Below are 20,796 nucleotides of genomic sequence, written 5' to 3' on the forward strand. Positions count from 1 at the left end.
TACTCCCAGCCAAAGGGCACGAGAGTGGTCCTTGCTCTTCCCCTATCCCCTTGTGGGATAGGAGGTATGGTCTCCCACCTCTCCCAGGAGGGAGGGCCTCAAGCCTGCCAGAGCCCGGACAGCTTAGTACGTGTGAACCTGTCTCTCTCAAAGGTAGAGACCAACTGGCTAAATCAGGAAGCACAATGCATTAAGTACAGCTCCAGTAAGCACCACCCTCTAATTGGACACAAGGCCTGATGACACTCGCTTTACTGACTCACTGCACTGCATGTGATGTGTGATGTGATGTGATGATTGCTCCTGGCAAACCTACCCTTACTAGGCTTTACCGCCAGTAGGAGGACAGAATAATAGCCCCAAACCTACCCAGGGCTACAACTGTATTACTAGTGCTGTATTACTAGTACTGTATTTCCTTATAATGCTTTTCTATTTACACAAGCATAGAAAAGCAAAGGACCATTTATTTTCTAATTGTTACCCTCCTTACCCAGCTCTACAGGAGGACACCAGATGAATTATTCCCATTGGCAGTGCTCAGGCTCTCAGGCCTTTGCAGTGTTCAGGGTAGGTACAGGCTGGACGTTGATAAAGCGATATGAAAAGGATGCACCCCCCCCCCCCCCCCAAAAAAGGTGCTTTAAAGACATATGGTGCATCTGGACAGAACAATAATATTCTGGACTTTCTCCCCTAGTAGTTCTCGCTCCTATTCAAGGGAGTTGCATAACACGAGGACCCATCATAACGGATATAGTGGGGGCTGCTTGCAGGGAGACTATAATGCGGTGAGAACCCGCTGGCCTGGCGGGTTCTATATGAATACGGGCTACAGTGTCGGCAACCTGGTGAGGACAGTAGCGGTCAAGCTGCGGTAGGGGCAACCCAATGAGACTAGGACAAGTGGGATCCCTCTCACACAACTTAAGGTCCCCGACCCAGAGGACCCCAGACACCCGCGGGGCCCTGAACACCCGCGGGGACCTCCCGGATGCCCTCGGAGACCCCAGCTAGCCTCTGGTATCAATCCTGTGCAGAAAAGAAATAAATGCTTTTCTGCATCTTGCAATATTTTTAGCACCAACCTTTAGCTGGTGATAAAATATTGAGAGATTTTATAGGTTGATAAGCTTATCACGGTTTAGTAATAGCTAATACTGGCAAAAAAAAGTGATTTGGGCTTTTTTTGACCTGTCAGACGACTTTTTTGCCTCTGGCTGGTCGTTAAAAAGCCTTTATTGGGCGATACTGCACTGTTATCACTGCTTTGTGAATAGCAAAGGAGGCAGTATCGCGCTATAAGGGTATTTCTCGACCATTAAACCACTAATCGCGGCTTTGTGCATAGGCCCCAGTGAGTTACTGGAGGTACTCAACCCAACTCCGGTCGAGTCCTCAGCTCCAAACGCCATGCATGCAGTTTCCCTGGTCTTGCACTTCCGCATTGGAACTGTGGAACTCTGGGACAGCTGCTGGTTTGGCTGTAGGTACAGTGGCCTCGGAGTATCAATTCCTACAAAAGAATGGCTGCAGAAGAAGGAATTCCATGTGTTAGAGTGGCCTAGTCACAGTCTGGACCGAAACCCCATCAAAATGTTGTGGCAGGACCTGAAGCGAACTGTCCATGCAAGGAAGCCCTCAAATGTCACTGAGTTGAAGCAATTCTGTAAGGAGGAATGGTCCAAAATGCCTCAAACCCGACGTGAGAGACTGACCAGCAGTTACAGGACACACGCAGTTGAAGTTATTGCTGCTCAAGGGGGCGCCGCCAGGTACTGAATCTAAAGGGTCACATACTTGTTCCCACATGGATATTGAATGTTCAATCTTTTGTGGATAAATAAATGCTAAAAAAGTGTCATGTTTTTGTGTCCTTTATTTGTCATGGTTATCTTTATCTATTATTAAGACTTAGATTAAGATCTAATAACAGTTTAGATTTGAAAAATGTTTTTTTTTCGCCACTGTGTGTGTGTATATAAATAAACTGTGTGTGTATATATATATATATATGACTAAAAAGGAGGGAGAGTAGGGTCAAAAAGGTGCACTCAAATGCTGAATTGTGAAAAATAGAAATGGACTTTATTAACAAAGAGTATAAAAAACACAAAAGACAGACCCACACAAATCACATGTCAGATCGCTATGCGACACAACGTAAAAACATCAAAGAGGTACAATTGGTCTGATAAGAGCCAAAGCAGGGTAACAATATATCATTACAAATATAACATAACAGATCTAGGGGAAAAATATTTCTCCCCAAGTAATGTTTACTGAGATCGGCCGATCCAGAACAAGAGTAGCAATGAATATAAATGGTAAGTAGATACAGACCACAAGGAAAAGATTGGATATATATTGTAGTAAATATACATAAACCTCTTAATGATGATGAGAGATAGTTAGGCACATAGCTAGAAATACATAAAGTTGTGACCCTTAAATGTGCTGTAAATCAGCTGAATAAAGTGATGCCCAAATTGAGCTGCACATGTAAGATAAGTAGCAGCAGTGGTAGATCTATAAAGTGCACTGGCAGCGCTCATATAAAGTCCCCTGAGATACAGAGCTCACAAATAATGAGCAGTGGTGGTGTGTGAATAACACAGGGACATAGAGCACTGCTGTGTGTGGTGTGCACAAAGCACTGAGGAAATCCAGTGATAAATACCAGCGTTACTCAGTCAGGCAGCAGGAGAATCAGATGATAAAGACCAAAGTCTTGCAGTGGGACATCAGCATTAAAACGGAGGAAAGTCTCACGCAGTATGGTAAGGCACACGGGTCACAGGATGGAGGGGTGCTGTCACAGCTCTGCTCCTACGGCCGTTTCAACAAAAAGGCTTCTTCCGGGAGCATCAAATGTGCCTAACTATCTCTCATCATCATTAAGAGGTTTATGTATATTTACTACAATATATATCCAATCTTTTCCTTGTGGTCTGTATCTACTTACCATTTATATTCATTGCTACTCTTGTTCTGGATCGGCCGATCTCAGTAAACATTACTTGGGGAGAAATATTTTTCCCCTAGTTCTGTTATGTTATATTTGTAATGATATATTGTTACCCTGCTTTGGCTCTTATCAGACCAATTGTACCTCTTTGATGTTTTTACGTTGTGTCGCATAGCGATCTGACATGTGATTTGTGTGGGTCTGTCTTTTGTGTTTTTTATACTCTTTGTTAATAAAGTCCATTTCTATTTTTCACAATTCAGCATTTGAGTGCACCTTTTTGACCCTACTCTCCCTCCTTTTTAGTCATATTATTCCTTTGGGTCGGTAGTACCACCAGAGGGTTACCTTTTACCCTGACCTCTGGTTAACTGATTATTTAATCACACAAGGGTGATTTGATTGCGGCATCTATTGTGTGTTCCATATATATATATATATATATACCGGTATATGAAAAAAGTCGCAGTCGCGCAGACTCTTCCTCAGATGAGTGGGATAGAGATGCTCACGGTAATAGGATCACCTCCTTGCTGCTGATGTCTAGAGTGGGCGCTCAGCTCACTCACAACGAAATCCAACCAGATCTCAAACAGCTAAAACAGGGACACCGCGCACCAGAGGTGAGTGTCACAAAATTGTATTCAAACACACACAACGTGAATCAGAAACGTACAACTGAATTTGTAAAAATACGCTCCACATTGCGTTCTAAATCGCAAGGGCCGTACAGTAGATGTGATTCAGCAAGGACCTGGTGAACAGGTCCCCTGGACTGCGAGTCGCAAATCCAGGAGAAGCAGGAACATGTACGCGTCACAGCAAAAAATGCAATGATGCGATGACATCAGAAGTGAGATACGCTACGGTCGTGACCTCAACGCGTTTCGCATACATAACGTGCTTCATCAGGTGGGGAATGTCACACCGGTTGGCTCTCATATATACACACAAATGGTACTTAATCAATTAATAATTCAATCAAGACCCATCATCAACCACCAAAGGTACATCATCTAACACACATAGTCAGAATAAAAATCATTAACATTTAAGTGAATTCATCAAGGAGAGCGCACAGTTCTCATTAAGTCAATGAGTGCAAATGTGCAATCTGATAAGAACTCGGAAATTCATGTCTGATAAATGAATTAATAACAAGAGAAGATGAATAAGGGAAAATAAATAGAGGAAGTGTATACATTTATATAAAATACGCGTGAATGAAGTGAGTAATGTGCCACGTATCCTTCACTGAGAAAAAGTGTCAACTGAACATAAATGTAACCAGTGAAAGTGAAGATACATAATACAGGCATACCCCGCATTAACGTACGCAATGGGACCGGAGCATGTATGTAAAGCGAAAATGTACTTAAAGTGAAGCACTACCTTTTCCCACTTATCGATGCATGTACTGTACTGCAATCGATATATACGTGCATAACTGATGTAAATAACGCATTTGTAACAGTCTCTATAGTCTCCCTGCTTGCGCACAGCTTCGGTACAGGTAGGGAGCCGGTATTGTAGTTCAGGACGTGATGACAGGCGCATGCGTGAGCTGCCGTTTGCCTATTGGGCGATATGTACTTACTCGCGAGTGTACTTAAAGTGAGTGTACTTAAAGCGGGGTATGCCTGTAACCCTATGTGTGAATAATAAATATTCCTGAGGAGAATGGTCTCCCTGAATGAATTACATAATGCACAACATAAGGCCACGATTATAGTCCGCGCTGGCGCACGTCCGCATTGCGCTCATCGCATCGCGGAGGCCTCTTGCCTGAGTGATGTGTGATCTTGGCTGCAGGAGATTGGGGAGGTGTGGCGGAGGCGTGGAGGATGCGTCACGAAGCTGGTTCGCCCTGATTAGCTGAACCGCAACGTCACGCGACCGTGCTTGAAAAGACACATTTTTGGTCTTTTGAAAATGCGGTCCCGCCAACTCGCTCCGTCGTGCCCGCGCACTAGGGGCAGCTACATACTGATTAGCCATTTGTGTTTGTCGTGCGTGTGCCAGCACCAACGCGCTGAGCATCATTTCAGCCTAAGAACAAATCCATATATCAAAAACATAATATAGTAAAAAAGCATTACATGTTTATTATATGGAGTGTGTGTAAACTGACTCACACCAACCACATATAATAAAATACTCAGAAAATACATATGACTTTAATATAATAAAATGACATCATATAATTCCTTAAATGAACTGTAGCACATGAATACATTCATTTAAAAAAAGGAGTGATATCAACCACATCATTGAAACCCAAAGGACATTTGGTTTTGAGTTTAAATATCTAGTACTGTTCCCTTCTTAACAGGCATACGTCCTTGTTACTTGATCTAATGTCATCCTAAAGGGATTCCAAAGCAAAAAAATGTAAAGCTCGGGGTCACATGTAACAAATGGTCCAAAAGGTACGTAAGCTTTATCACCAAAACATTTTTTAAAGATTTTTTTATATTTCTTAGATATTCAAAGATTCAAATTTTCAGGCACTTTTATAGTTTTCTCTACATATTGGATACCACAATCACACTGCAATAAGTATATAACAAATGTAGTTTTAGGGTTGTTGAAAGAGGACACATAAAAAATTGTTATATACTTATTGCAGTGTGATTGTGGTATCCAATATGTAGAGAAAACTTTAAAGATGCCTGAAAATTGTAATCTTGCAGAGCCAACTCACGGTCCCTTCATCGGGGAGGTGCAGAGGCATGGTACATATGAGGCAATGTGGGAGCAGAGTTGGAGCAGTGCGTCAAGACAAGTTTTTCTGTGTGCTGATACGTGCAGTCATGATGGGAGGTTGCAAAAAGACAAAGACCTGGGAGACTGAAGGATACACAAAAAAGGGATAGGGCACTAGTGGGTCGGAAGTTTCCAGAGGGATAGAATGATATAGTGACAGTGACAGAGGGGACCGGGGGACAGAGTGATATAGTGACAATGATTTAGTGACAGAGTGATATAGTGACTGGTAAGTGTGTCTGCAAGGGACCAAGGTCGATGTATGAGGTGTATAGTATCAAACACGGAGTTACACTGTATGCTTCGTTAAGGTGGTGGGTTTAAGAAGGGCCTTAAAGGTGGATAGAGAGGGTGTTAGTCTGATATTGAGGGGAAGGGCATTCCAGAGGTGCGGGCTGTCAGTGAGAAATGCTAAAGGCGGGAGAGGGCTTTAGATACAAAAGGGGAAGAGAGAAGAGCATCCTTGAGCAGAACACGCAATGTGATGCATTATCTATAATATCTTGTAGGCATTGGAACACTATTGATGTCACTTGGCAGTGAATGGGTTATAGCAGGTTAATTTGTCTTAATGTGTGTGTTATAAATGTATCTTATACCATGTGGCTGTGTGGCTGTGTGGCTCTGCATAGTTATGGTTATAGTTTCAAAAGTATCCCAGCATAGAAGTATACTAATCACCAGGTTGAACTAAAATATCAGTCCAACTAGATAGATAGGAAATTGGCTAATTCCACTGATTCATTTTAATAAATAAAAACAGTCTACATTTGAAAATCAAAAACATTCGCTATTTATTCAAATCTGTAGAAGGACAAAAAGTCTCCCAGGCATACAGAATTTGATACAATCTATCTCTGTAGTATACGTGCGTTTACCATGAAACTCCTACTGACATTACTTATGTCACATCGGTCCCCTTACATATCCCCACCAATATTTTGGACATGGATTGGGAGCTGTGTCTCCAGAGCTTAGCCACACCATTTTTAAGCTCCAAGGATACCTTGGTTCATGAGATACATGCCTGGAAAGGTAGTACCGGCACTGCCCACCAGGGGAAACATGTTTAAATCATGCGTCACGCAGGTCAACAGGAAGCCACTTCCTTGTGGCCTGCTTGATGCTGGGGGATTTAAATAACCTGGAAGTACTGCTGCCACCTTCTTTAGTCTGTGATGTTCACCCAACGCGTTTATTTCTAATCAGAACTTCCTCAGGGGTCAGGAACAAAAGAAGGACTGCCAAGCCTTGGTATACTCTTGTGAACTTTCTGCAAAGGATTGAGTTCTTCCTTCCCTGACAATTCCACTGTGGATGGCCGTCAGCAAAGGAGGGAGTGCTGGACATTCATCATTGCCTGACCCGGGGTGGTCCCACTGCTTTATTCAAACGTATGTTTGGGAGTTTATTACTTTTTTTTATTTATCTATGTCATAAAGCTATCTGCAATATTTTCTGTGTCCTCTATTTTTCATGTTATGGGATCCTCCTCCCCAAGCTCCTGATGGACACCACCATTGAAACGCAGTATGAGGTGGTCACTCTTGATAACCGCAAAGCCCCTATCGCTCACGAAAAATGTGAGTGAATTACATACAATTTATTAAGAACCACTATCATCAAATCTCTTTTTTATATACCCCTGGATGTGAGTGCGCTCCTGACCCTCTGTCTCTACAGAAATGTAATTATGGAAGATTTCCACAGAAGGGCCGGTTTCTCTTTTAGATTCTGCCAGTGATAACATTGATTGAATAGAGGATATCCAACCTGTGCTGAAGCAGGGATATCCTGAAAACCTGATGTGTGGGGGGGGGAGGGGGGGAGGGGAGGCTTGCGGACTGGATTTGAGCACCCCTGGAATACAGGATAACATTTCCCTCTGTATAGCAACAACTACAGTATTTAGAAAAAGTACTACTCTGTGCAGCTGTCTCCCCAGCTGGCTGACGATTGGAGTTGCAAGTTCCAATTCTGATCTGAACTTAGAACTGTGATTGTTATCCAACAGATCGTAATGATCATATGACAGGAACATTCTTATGAAAAATGAAGACTTACAATAAGACCAAAGTTTACAATTGACCCCAAATTTGTGTTTAGTTAAATGGTTTGTTCTTACAGTGCAAGTTCTCACAAGTCTCAGGAGGTTACAAACTTCTGCTCCATGATGAATGCCTACTGTTATAAATCTGACTCCCAAATCCTTTGCCACATAAATATAATGATAAAATAACTGGATCCAACAAAGGATTGACCGTAGATTTCTACATTTATGATTGTAAAGATTGTAGGAATGTTTATATTTTCCCAGATCTTGCTGCACTTACAGAATATGCCAGATAACGGTTAGGAATGTTTTTCCATTGTTCTTAGAGTTGGATATCTTGAGTTAAAACACTGGCCTGGGAATGCAAAGTAAGTAGTGGTTTTATTCTCAGATACCATCTGCCTTTGTGATATTGTGATGTGCATTTTTTTTTCACCAACAGGGATTTTATGATTTATATGTTAAAGCTGCAGACCAAGTAATATCCTACATATGTTTTTTTTTTTATAAATAAATCAGTTCTGTACTATGAGAAAATACTTGTAGCCTTAAAAAAAACAACAACAAAAACTCTGAAAGACATTTTTAATATATTATAATGTAACAAACATGTTTTGTTGCTATAGCAACCATTTACAAAGTCACACCCCCTTCCTCTTCTGAAACAACCTCTGGCACACCCATTTTTGAGCCCTGCCCTCTCTCCAGCAGCGCACCAATTGTATTTAATGACTGCCTGGTCACATGATCTTCCCCATAGAACTTTGCATCTTTGGTCATCTTCTGCTGCACTGACAGCCTGTTACGCCGGTGCTGCCCGCAGACCAGACCCGTCCCTTCTACTGAGGTGAGGAACGTATATGGGCACGCACCTGCAGCAAAAGGAGCGTGTCCGGAGTGTGGTGTTTTAGGTGTTGCCAGGCCAGGTGGTGTTAGCTAGCAATACTTGCCGGTACCGGTAAAGAAGTGCCGTCGTCGTTGCCGTTTAGCCAAGGTCAGGGATTGGAGAATTCCGGAAGGTCGGTTGTCCAAGCAGGGGTCAAGAGCCAGAGATAGACGTTGGCCAAGCCAAGTCGTAACCTGTGAGAAATAAGGGAGAGACTGCCAGAGTACAAATCCAAGTGGAAACTATGTCGAGCAATGAGTGAGTGGGAGGACCGGCATTATAAAGTGCGGCTGACCAATCGGAAGTGGAGGCAGGCCTGGAGGAGTGCGTGGAGCTATCTTGGATAGGTCCACTTGATTGGCAGGCAGGTGAGAACTCTTATTTTGGCAGGGGGTCCTGTTCGTCTGCTGTTCAGGCGCGCGGCCGGGACATACGGCAGCCGCATGGGAGAGGGAAGAGCTAGCAGGAGCGAGAGACCGCCGGGGACCCCCCAGAGCAGCAGGAGGTAAGTGGGGCCAGCGAGGAGCACGCACCTCAGCAGCGGGAGGTAAAGAAGATGAGGGGGGCCGGGCCGCGGGCGCCGCGATCCCTGAATCCTCACACAGCCATTTAGTGAACCCCTGAGACAAATCTTCGCCGATTGAAACTTGTTTATTTTTTTCTGTAGAATTTGGTTTTGTAACAAAGGTACTATATCATTAGATACCACCCACAGGACAATAAACTTCAGTGTTTCCTGACATTGTATAGAAATGTATATGATCATTAGAAAGCTGGCAAGACTTGGGTACCTGTTGGGATGAATTAAGGCAGAATGTCTGGCGAGTTAAAAATAAAACAGAGTCTTTATTGCTCCTATCTATAGCTTTATTTACTGTCCACACTAGTAAAGGTATGTACCATTTCATTTTACCATTCCTGAAAAGTAAACATGTTTTGTGGGTTAGAAACATACAGATAGAGCACTGTTAGACATTTCCTGAGACATCATCACTGTATTCTCTGCACTCCGACCGAGTAATATAGTAGGTTTATGCAAATGTAAGATCGTTCCATTTCCTCAGTGATGTGTGTGTGGGAAGCAGAGTAGATTAAAGTTAATAACTGAAGCCACACGAGGCATTTTGAATCATTGTTATGTCATATGTTATAATCAATGTATGTAGGTATTTCACCCTGCTTACTGTGTGTATGTATATCTTTATTTATATAGCGCTATCCAGGTAACACAGCGCGTCACAGCAGTAACACACGGGACATAATAATATAACACATCATGGGAATAAGCGCTTCAGACATGACAGTAACAATAAGAAAGGTAGTCCCTGTCGCTGGAGCAGAACGCAAGAGTCAGGCAGGTGTGTAGCAAGAAACTAAGGCTTAGGGTGAGTCACCAGTCTTCACTATGACACGCGCGCCCGTCGGGGTGGGGGGGGGGGCGGCGCGGGCACAGCGCTACACCGCGATCTGCGGTCTGAGGGGAGAGGGAAGGTTTGCGATGGGAGGGGGCGTGGCGGTGGGTTTGCGGCGGCGTGGCCATGACTTCCCACTTCTGGTTCGCCCTCATTGGCTGAACCGCTGGTGGGGGCGTGGCCACGCCTCCGTCGCAAACACTGAACTCAAATTCCCCTGCCTGCTCTGATGTCTTCACTACCTGTACACTGGTCCACAGCTGCTGTTAGGAATATGTGTGTTTAGCATTAGACAGGACTCCGGGCAAAAGACGTTGTCATCTGACACTTTGGCAGACACTCATTGCCGGCCAACTTGTCTGACTCACAGCACTGGACTTGGAATCACTAGTTAGTTTTAGGTTCTCGGCTGCTAGCAAACATGTGTGCATATTTGTCCTAGGGCATTGTTTGACTCTTGGAGTCACTACTGCATTGTGGGTGTTCATATAGCATTTCACCTAGTCTCTGTCTGTTGCAGCAATATACAGCATTTATACTTACCACACACTTACCTTTGTTATCAGCATTGTGGTTCATCAGAGGTTAGCGAAGCCCTTAGGAGCACCTATTACACCTATAGGACTTACCCCTCCTATCCCCTTACCATATTTTAATTCGCCATTTGTTTAGGATCACCTCAGTTAGAGGGCTATCCATATAAACCTTATTTTATTTGAGGATTTCTCCTAATAAAATTGTTTTTTAAATTACTCATCATTACATGTTACGATTCTCCATCAGGTCCATTAGTTTCCAGTATCACCTATACTTGAGTGCTCTCATTATAGGGGTCCTTTCCTCCCAAGTTGTTGTGGCAATTTAGCTAGAGTCTGGGGTTAGAAGGGCGAGAGCAGAAGAGAAAAAGAGGGGCATGTAGATGAAGAGGATATGGCTGAGTTGTAGTTCCTTACTAGGTTGTCAGAGTCTGTAGAGGGGCTGAAAGGAAAAGGAGGAGTGCAAAGTGGAGTCAAGAGCCGGGAGGTTAATGGAATGCATGTTTCTGCAGAAATGAGGGATAGATGGAGGTGGAGAAGGGGAGAAGTGAGAGAGAGAACATGAGATGAGATGATGGTCAGAGAGAAAAATGGGGGAAATGTAGAAGTCACAGAGCAAAAAGTTATTAGTGAAAACCAGGTCCAGGTAGTGGTCATCCCTGTGGGTGCAGGCTGCATTCCATTGGGGAAGGCCAATAGAAGAGGTTAGAGAGAGGAAGCAGGAAGCCCAAGGGAGAGAGGGGTCATTAATGTGGAAGTTGAACCCACCAAGGTGAAGAATAGGAGTCTGCAGAGAGAAATAAGGAGAGCCAGGATTCAAAGTTAGAGAGAAAGGTAGAAGGGGGAGGAATAGAGGAGGTGGGCTATAGATGACCGCCATGTGGATAGGGAGAGAAAAAATCTGGACAGTGTGAGCCTGAAAGGAAGGAAAGAGAGGGAGGAATAGGAAGGGTTCTGTAACGGCAGATTGAGGCGAGGAGAAGATCAACGCATCCACCCATGCCATCAGGGTGGGGAGTGCGGGAGAAAGAAAGGCCACCATAAGGCCTCGTCCAGGCTCTTCGCTTGCATGCTGAGGCGCAGGGAAAGCGGGTGCTTTCCCTGCGCTCCGTCAGGGGGCGGGCCGGGGGTGGGCTGGGGGCTTTGAGACGGGGGCGGGCCGGGGGTGAGACGGGGATGGGCCAGTGGCGTCACGGAGCTGGTTCGCCCTCATTGGGCGAACCACTCACGTGACTGGCCTGTCGCGCCGGCAAGCGGGGGAATTTTAAAATCTGCTAAGACCTACGCTTCCGCGCGCTTGCAGAAGCGTAGGCGAGCCCCTACTAAAGCCGCTCTAATTGCGGCTGTAGGGGCTCAGTGCTGAGCTGTAGCGCGTGTCAGCACGCTTCAGCAAGCAAGCAGTTAACATGGCTGAAGCCTAAGAGATGAGATAGTGTGGTGAACTGTAAACCAGTCACCCAATCCGGTGCTCAAACAAAAGAAGATGCTGTGATGTGGCTGTGTGTATATGGGCACAGATTGTGGTATCTCCGGTAACCCTCTTGTAGAGGGGGAGAGGAGGGAGAGACAGAAGGAATGGACTGCCCGTGTGTGGATGTGAGCTGCTGGAGTGAGTAAACCGGCTTAGCAATAAGCACCATCAACGTTACATTAACACTCACGGTTTTTGATCGTAATTAGAATGGAGGTATTGTATTGTATTGTATGTCTTTATTTATAAAGCCAGAGACGAACATGAAACACAGAAAGAGCTCAATGCACATCCAGCGAAACTTTATACACGGTACAGTGCCTAAATATACATGTATTGATATCTATTTTATGAGCTTGTGGGTGTTCTATATGTGTTACAATTCTTGTTCAGCTAGTCTTAGCTGATTGGTGGGTGGCAACCTCCTACCTAATTTAAGCTCACCCCCTCCCACTTTTAAATGGTTATAAGCTCACTCCATAGCATCTCCCACTCTCAGGGGAACTTGCTTGCTTGCAGTGTGATTGTGACAACTCTAATACAGAGTGCTTTTCCTGGTAATGTACAGGTTAATAAAAGCTTCAATCAGACTTAGAACTTTGCAACTAATTTTGACAGATTTATTATAAATCATTCTTCCTGGCAATGCACAGGTTATTAAGAATTTATATTAGTGTAGGGACCCTTGAGGTGTGGTCTGCCGTGCAGTGGCTCAGGGGCCTACAACAATTTGGCCAAAATGTTAAACTAAAAGACCATTTTATTTAATATTTAATAGATATCAATACATGTATATTTAGGCACTGTACCGTGTATAAAGTTTCGCTGGATGTGCATTGAGCTCTGTCTGTGTTTCATGTTCGTCTCTGGTTTTAAATGTATATTGCCATGCTCAGTAGCACTCCTCTGTGACACTTATACGCTTATATATATGTTGTGGTTATTTTGGGGGTTCAATATGAGCTTGTGGGTGTTCTATATGTGTTTATTTATATAGTGCCATTAATGAACATAGCGCTTCACAGTAGTAGCTTTGACAAAGCGCTTTGGCATGAAACGCGTTAGAGGATCCGCCAGGACCCCACTGTGATGTCCTTTTACCAATAAGGTTTTTTCTACGAATACATCATCCAGCTTTTGACTTCATTTCGGCTGTGCACAGGTCTCCCATACTTTGGATCCTTGCCACCATAAGAGATGGCAGCTTTTAGTGCAGACAGACTGAGTGAGCCAGGTCTCAGTTATAGCAAAGAGGAACAGTCAGTGAGAGAAAAAGAAGTCATGCACAGAGAGGAACTTGTTCGAAAGGGAGCGAGCATTCCAATGGCACAGGAGAAAGGGAGAGAGGAGGGAGGGTGGCAGGGGATGGGTATGAGATTAGAGGAGTTTACACCACAAGGAGAAGAAGTTGCATGTGAGAGGCGAGGACGAGAGCATGTAGATATAAGACAGGAACCAGGATTGGGAGAGATACAGTATCCCGAGAAGCATGGAAAGAAAGAGAATGTGTGAGGAGGATTTTTAGGGGTGTGTTACAGAGTAGGGGGTATAGCTGAGTGGAGCCAAATGGCACAGATAGGAAATCAGTTCATGTGAACTGGGAAGTGAAGACGGAAGGAAAGGTGGGGAAATATGAATGGAGTTAGTGACATAAGTCTTTCAGAAAGGAAAGTGTAGCTTGGAAAGAAGTGAGGTTAGAGCGAATATAAACAGCAGAGGAGGGATGGCAGTGCTGCAAGTTAAGTGTTGAGTACACGGAAGGCTGGGCACAGAAAATGGAGTTAGGATAAGGGCAATGTACAAAATGTAAGAAATGCAATATATGAATGGTGGGTGCAGAGAGAAGGGCGCGGTGCCTTTAGTCTGATAGAAAATGTCCTCCTCTCCAGCGCTGTTCAAATCCATGATCCAGGGCCAGTAAATGTTGTAGACTTCTTGTTCCAATTCTGTTAAATTCCCTGTTAAACTCCACTTACAAAGTGGTCCCCTTTAAAGATGGGGCGCTTTCTGTCCCTGCAGTGCTGCTTCCCCAGTGTGTCTCTACATATATAGGACCAAGAAGTCACCTGATCCCACTTAAGTTCTGCCCAGACACAGCTCAATTAACCCATGAGAGGCACAGAAGACAATTGTTATGTGTAATCAGACAGTTCTCATACCTATGCTAGCTGTTGGAATTACTAATCTGTTCAGCACAGCTGTACTGTATATCATTTTGCAAACATAAAGACGAGTTAGATACATTTAGACTTACAGTATGCCATTTCAGAACTGCCATACGGTGGGGTGTAAAAAAAGGTCTTACACGGATACACAAAATGTTATGAAAAAGAATGGAAACCAACCATTGAACTCTGGGATTAAACTCTGATTAATCTGATGCAATTTTATTTGCCCCATGTGTTGCACCTTTGTAGCAAAAAATCTTGTGGCATTCTTACAAATATCTACCCATTTTGTAACGACTCAGTCACATTAGTACTGTGACATTAACATTACTGCAGCATTCTTTTGTTACTTACACGCATGTGTTAGTACTGTACATACAGTAACTCCTTACAATAAGCATTCTGTGTTTATACTGTGCTGTTGTACTGGTCCCAGTTATGCTTTCAGGTCTGAGTTTTAAAAGATATTGAATATATATTTAAAACATAACTATTTAAATGGCACGCAGATGTAAGGTGGACAAACCAATAGAAAGTGCACAGTGGTCAATAGTGCTTCCAGGACATCGATACATGATACAATATGTATCCGATACAATAAAGGCAGGAATGACAAATACAGTACAGAGCATGTCCTACCGGGGCCCCCTAAGTAACAATGGGGAACCTGGGATCTTTAGTTAGTCTCACTTGACCCTCAAGACATTGGTATCTGTAATTGTATCCTGCTGGAGTGTTAATTGCAATTCAATATTCAAGCACATTTATTCTGCACCCCAAAGTAATTGTGTGCAAGAGAACAGAAAAGCAAAAACAGAAAAAAAGCTACTGTCCCTTGTATTTAAATAATTTTTTCATTTGCCTTATGCATTCCTTCATGGCCACTATGGTAACCAGGGGGTAAATACAAAGACCATAGAGCTTTACTATCGACCAAAAGTAGTCTCGGGGGTAAGTAGGGAATTTTAATATCGTTTATTTTTTTAAATTTCATACAGCTTACTATTGTGGTTACCATTTAGGGCCTAGGTGGCCACAGTGACAATCAATAGACTTAAATTATTATATTTTCAATATGTGATTGTGTTTTATTTATGAATATGATGCATTTCATTGGGTGAAAGCCCTATAAGCCCTATGAGGCTAATACGGCTATAGCCCATTAGTTTAGTGGGGTGGGAGGGGTAGGTTTTTGTGTGGTTGTGGGTAGGTGCCCAGAGGATGAAGATTAGGGCACTGGGATCTTACAGGGGGAGGGAGGGTGTTAACCCCATTGCATGCCATAGCGGTATATAATGGGTAGTAGGGTGGTTAGGGTCTTTGTATTAACCCTTGGTTACCTTTGCATGTCTTCTTAGCCCCCATGGCTTCCAAGGGGTTAATTCAATGGTCATGGCTAAATTATTTGGCCTTATCCTGGGGATTCACTTTGTCTTCCTATACTGCTAAACCAATATAGGAAGCCAACTTGGCCCACTTCAGAACCCTGGACAGGGATATATAATTTTCTGCTATCTGGCGTTAGGTGCTTCTAACACTTAATACAAGGTAAAGCCATGACTTTAAAAAAAAAGGCAAATTCCCACGTTAACTTTAACAGACTGCTGAGGATATGCGTCGAGGTGGTCATCATCGTTACTTTAACAGGCTGCCGAGGATATGGGTCGAGGTGGTCATCATCGTTACTTTAACAGGCTACTGAGGATATGTGTTGAGGTGGTCACCATCGTTACTTTAACAGGCTACTGAGGATATGCATCGAGGTGGTCATCATCGTTACTTTAACAGACTGCTGAGGATATGCGTCGAGGTGGTCATCATCGTTACTTTAACAGGCTGCCGAGGATATGGGTCGAGGTGGTCATCATCGTTACTTTAACAGGCTACTGAGGATATGCGTCGAGGTGGTCATCATCGTTACTTTAACAGGCTACTGAGGATATGTGTTGAGGTGGTCACCATCGTTACTTTAACAGGCTACTGAGGATATGCATCGAGGTGGTCATCATCGTTACTTTAACAGACTGCTGAGGATATGTGTTGAGGTGGTCATCATCGTTACTTTAACAGGCTACTGAGGATATGCATCGAGGTGGTCATCATCGTTACTTTAACAGACTGCTGAGGATATGTGTTGAGGTGGTCACCATCATTACTTTAACAGGCTGCCGAGGATATGCGTCGAGGTGGTCACCATCGTTACTTTAACAGGCTGCTGAGGATATGCATTGAGGTGGTCACCATCGTTACTTTAACAGGCTGCTGAGGATATGCATTGAGGTGGTCACCATCGTTACTTTAACAGGCTGCTGAGGATATGCGTCGAGGTGGTCACCATCGTTACTTTAACAGACTGCTGAGGATATGCATTGAGGTGGTCACCATCGTTACTTTAACAGGCTGCTGAGGATATGCGTTGAGGTGGTCACCATCGTTACTTTAACAGACTGCTGAGGATATGCGTCGAGGTGGTCACCATCGTTACTTTAACAGGCTGCTGAGGATATGCATTGAAGTGGTCACCATGGTTACTTTAACAGACTGCTGAGGATATGCGTCGAGGTGGTCACCATCGTTACTTTAACAGACTGCTGAAGATATGCGTTGAGGTGGTCACCATCGTTACTTTAACAGGCTGCTGAAGTGGTCACCATCGTTACTTTAACAGGCTACTGAGGATATGCATTGAGGTGGTCACCATCGTTACTTTAACAGGCTGCTGAGGATATGCATTGAGGTGGTCACCATCGTTACTTTAACAGGCTGCTGAGGATATGCATCGAGGTGGTCACCATCGTTACTTTAACAGGCTGCTGAGGATATGCATTGAAGTGGTCACCATCGTTACTTTAACAGACTGCTGAGGATATGCGTCGAGGTGGTCACCATCGTTACTTTAACAGACTGCTGAAGATATGCGTTGAGGTGGTCACCATCGTTACTTTAACAGGCTGCTGAAGTGGTCACCATCGTTACTTTAACAGACTGCTGAAGATATGCATTGAGGTGGTCATCATCGTTACTTTAACAGGCTACTGAGGGTATGCATCGAGGTGGTGACCATCGTTACTTTAACAGGCTGCTGAGGATATGCATTGAAGTGGTCACCATCGTTACTTTAACAGACTGCTGAAGATATGCGTTGATGTGGTCACCATCGTTACATTAACAGGCTGCTGAAGATATGCGTTGAGGTGGTCACCATCGTTACTTTAACAGGCTACTGAGGATATGTGTTGAGGTGGTCACCATCGTTACTTTAACAGGCTGCTGAGGATATGGTTGAGGTGGTCACCATCGTTACTTTAACAGGCTACTGAGGATATGTGTTGAAGTGGTCACCATCGTTACTTTAACAGGCTGCTGAGGATATGCATTGAAGTGGTCACCATCGTTACTTTAACAGACTGCTGAGGATATGCGTCGAGGTGGTCACCATGGTTACTTTAACAGGCTGCTGAAGTGGTCACCATCGTTACTTTAACAGACTGCTGAGGATATGCATTGAGGTGGTCACCATCGTTACTTTAACAGACTGCTGAGGATATGCATTGAGGTGGTCACCATCGTTACATTAACAGGCTGCTGAGGATATGCATTGAGGTGGTGACCATCGTTACTTTAACAGACTGCTGAAGATATGCATTGAGGTGGTCATCATCGTTACTTTAACAAACTGCTGAAGATATGCATTGAGGTGGTCATCATCGTTACTTTAACAGGCTGCTGAGGATATGCATTGAAGTGGTCACCATGGTTACTTTAACAGGCTACTGAGGATATGTGTTGAGGTGGTCATCATCGTTACTTTAACAGGCTGCTGAGGATATGCATTGAAGTGGTCACCATGGTTACTTTAACAGACTGCTGAAGATATGTGTTGAGGTGGTCACCATGGTTACTTTAACAGGCCGCTGAAGTGGTCACCATCGTTACTTTAACAGGCTGCCGAGGATATGCGTTGAGGTGGTCACCATCGTTACTTTAACAGACTGCTGAAGATATGTGTTGAGGTGGTCACCATGGTTACTTTAACAGACTGCTGAAGATATGTGTTGAGGTGGTCACCATCGTTACTTTAACAGGCTGCTGATGTGGTCACCATCGTTACTTTAACAGGCTACTGAGGATATGCGTCGAGGTGGTCATCATCGTTACTTTAACAGGCTACTGAGGATATGTGTTGAGGTGGTCACCATCGTTACTTTAACAGGCTGCTGAGGATATGCGTTGAGGTGGTCACCATCGTTACTTTAACAGGCTACTGAGAATATGTGTTGAGGTGGTCACCATGGTTACTTTAACAGGCTGCTGAAGTGGTCACCATCGTTACTTTAACAGACTGCTGAGGATATGCATTGAGGTGGTCACCATCATTACTTTAACAGGCTGCTGAAGTGGTCACCATCGTTACTTTAACAGGCTACTGAGGATATGCGTTGAGGTGGTCACCATCGTTACTTTAACAGGCTGCTGAGGATATGCATTGAGGTGGTCACCATCGTTACTTTAACAGACTGCTGAGGATATGCGTCAAGGTGGTCACCATCGTTACTTTAACAGGCTGCTGAGGATATGCGTCGAGGTGGTCACCATGGTTACTTTAACAGGCTGCTGAGGATATGCGTCGAGGTGGTCACCATCGTTACTTTAACAGGCTGCTGAGGATATGCGTCGAGGTGGTCACCATCGTTACTTTAACAGACTGCTGAGGATATGCGTAAAAACACGAAATGCTGATAGAACTAAAAGAACCTTTGGAAAGTATATATTATAAAATCAGGGGTAAACCCCCCCCATAAGTGTGTTAAATAATAAATTACTAGATCAGCTAGCGCTCATGCCCAATGGGGATATTAATACAAATGTAAAATATACAATGTGTCCATTAATATACTACCCCCAAAAAAATGATATCACAATATATAAATCAAAGTCCAGCATAAAAGCATATATATATATATATATATATATATATATATATATATATATATATATATATATATATATATATATATATATATATATATATATAATGTCCAATAACTATTATCTTTAACTGTGCATGCAATGTCTTGTATATAATGTATACCCTGCTCATTATGTAACTGTATGTGTAACCATGTATTATTTGTCTTAACTCTATGCCCAGGACATACTTGAAAACGAGAGGTAAATCTCAATGTATTACTTCCTGGTAAAATATTTTATAAATAAATAAAATAACAATAAAACAAAATAGATGATAATATATGGGAAATTAGCTCTTTTCACCAGATCCAACCCTCAGGTCCAAATTAAATTAACAGCCCAACAAAGACAGTTTATCCTAGATTGTGTGCATTTTATTTTAATAAGAAATTATTTCAAATTTCAAGATGATTTTTATTTACAAAAGAGAGGGACAGGGATGGGGACAACTTTGCCCCAAGCTGTGCGAATTTGATGATGGGCTATTGGGAGCATTTTAATATCTGGTACAATAATCCACACAGTGTACATTTAATATTTTTTCAAAGATTTATTGATGATATTCTAATTATATGGAAGGGGGATGTGACAGAATTAAAAAGTTTTATTGAATATATCAATTTTAATCCTTTAAATCTTAAATTTACCTATGAATACATTCCGTTAAGAATTATGTTCCTAGATTTAGTTATTTCTAATAACAAATGTAACCAAATTGTAACCAAGACACATTACAAGGATGTGGATTGCAATAAGTACCTAGATGCAGGAAGCAATCACCATCCTAGATGGATATCTAACATTGCTTATAGTCAGATATGTGCTACTAACGTGACGCCATCTAAATAGTATCTTCCCTGAGTGTAACAGATATCCATAAAGCTAAATACGTGTAAAACCAACAGCTGTTAGTGATCTCATTAACATACACTTAACGCCATGTGAAGTTAGTGCTGCCTTGTGCTTCAAATAACATGGTGTTAAGCTTGTCTTACCTACTTCCATGCAGACCCGGAATAGGTGTTTCATTAAAGTAAAAAAGAGAAGACCGGAGATTAAATAACCCTGTAAATTACAACATGATAGATAAATCATACAAAGTTGGGTGGCGGTGACCCATTGTCGAGTCTCTCATGTAGTTGGGATGTACTGTAGGTTCATCTCGTTTTTGGAGTTGGTTGATTCATACTGCTAATGGTATGGGGGCAGGTAATCAGGTTGGGGCAGGTACTCGGGTGGAGGCCGATTGGAGGGACCGACCAATCTCTTTCTCCTTCCAAAGTGGCCTTGATCGAACATACCCATCCATGATGCGTGCAGTGCCCAGCTGTCGCCCCTCTTGCCAGGACGTTCAGGTTTTATAATAATCATGAATGCTTAAGTTGCGGCTAATAGAATTCCTCCACCTTTCTTGGTTTGGTATTTCTTTTTAGAATTTGTACTTGCCAACGATATACTCCTAGATTTCAGATACAATTGCTCTCTTATCGGTCCCGGCTTGAATGGCGCAATATATCATTTAGGCATAACTGCAAACCGGTCTTGTGTGGCAGGGAGTAAGCGCC

This window comes from Ascaphus truei, chromosome 5, assembly GCF_040206685.1.
Source record: "Ascaphus truei isolate aAscTru1 chromosome 5, aAscTru1.hap1, whole genome shotgun sequence".
NCBI classification, from domain to species: domain Eukaryota; kingdom Metazoa; phylum Chordata; class Amphibia; order Anura; family Ascaphidae; genus Ascaphus; species Ascaphus truei.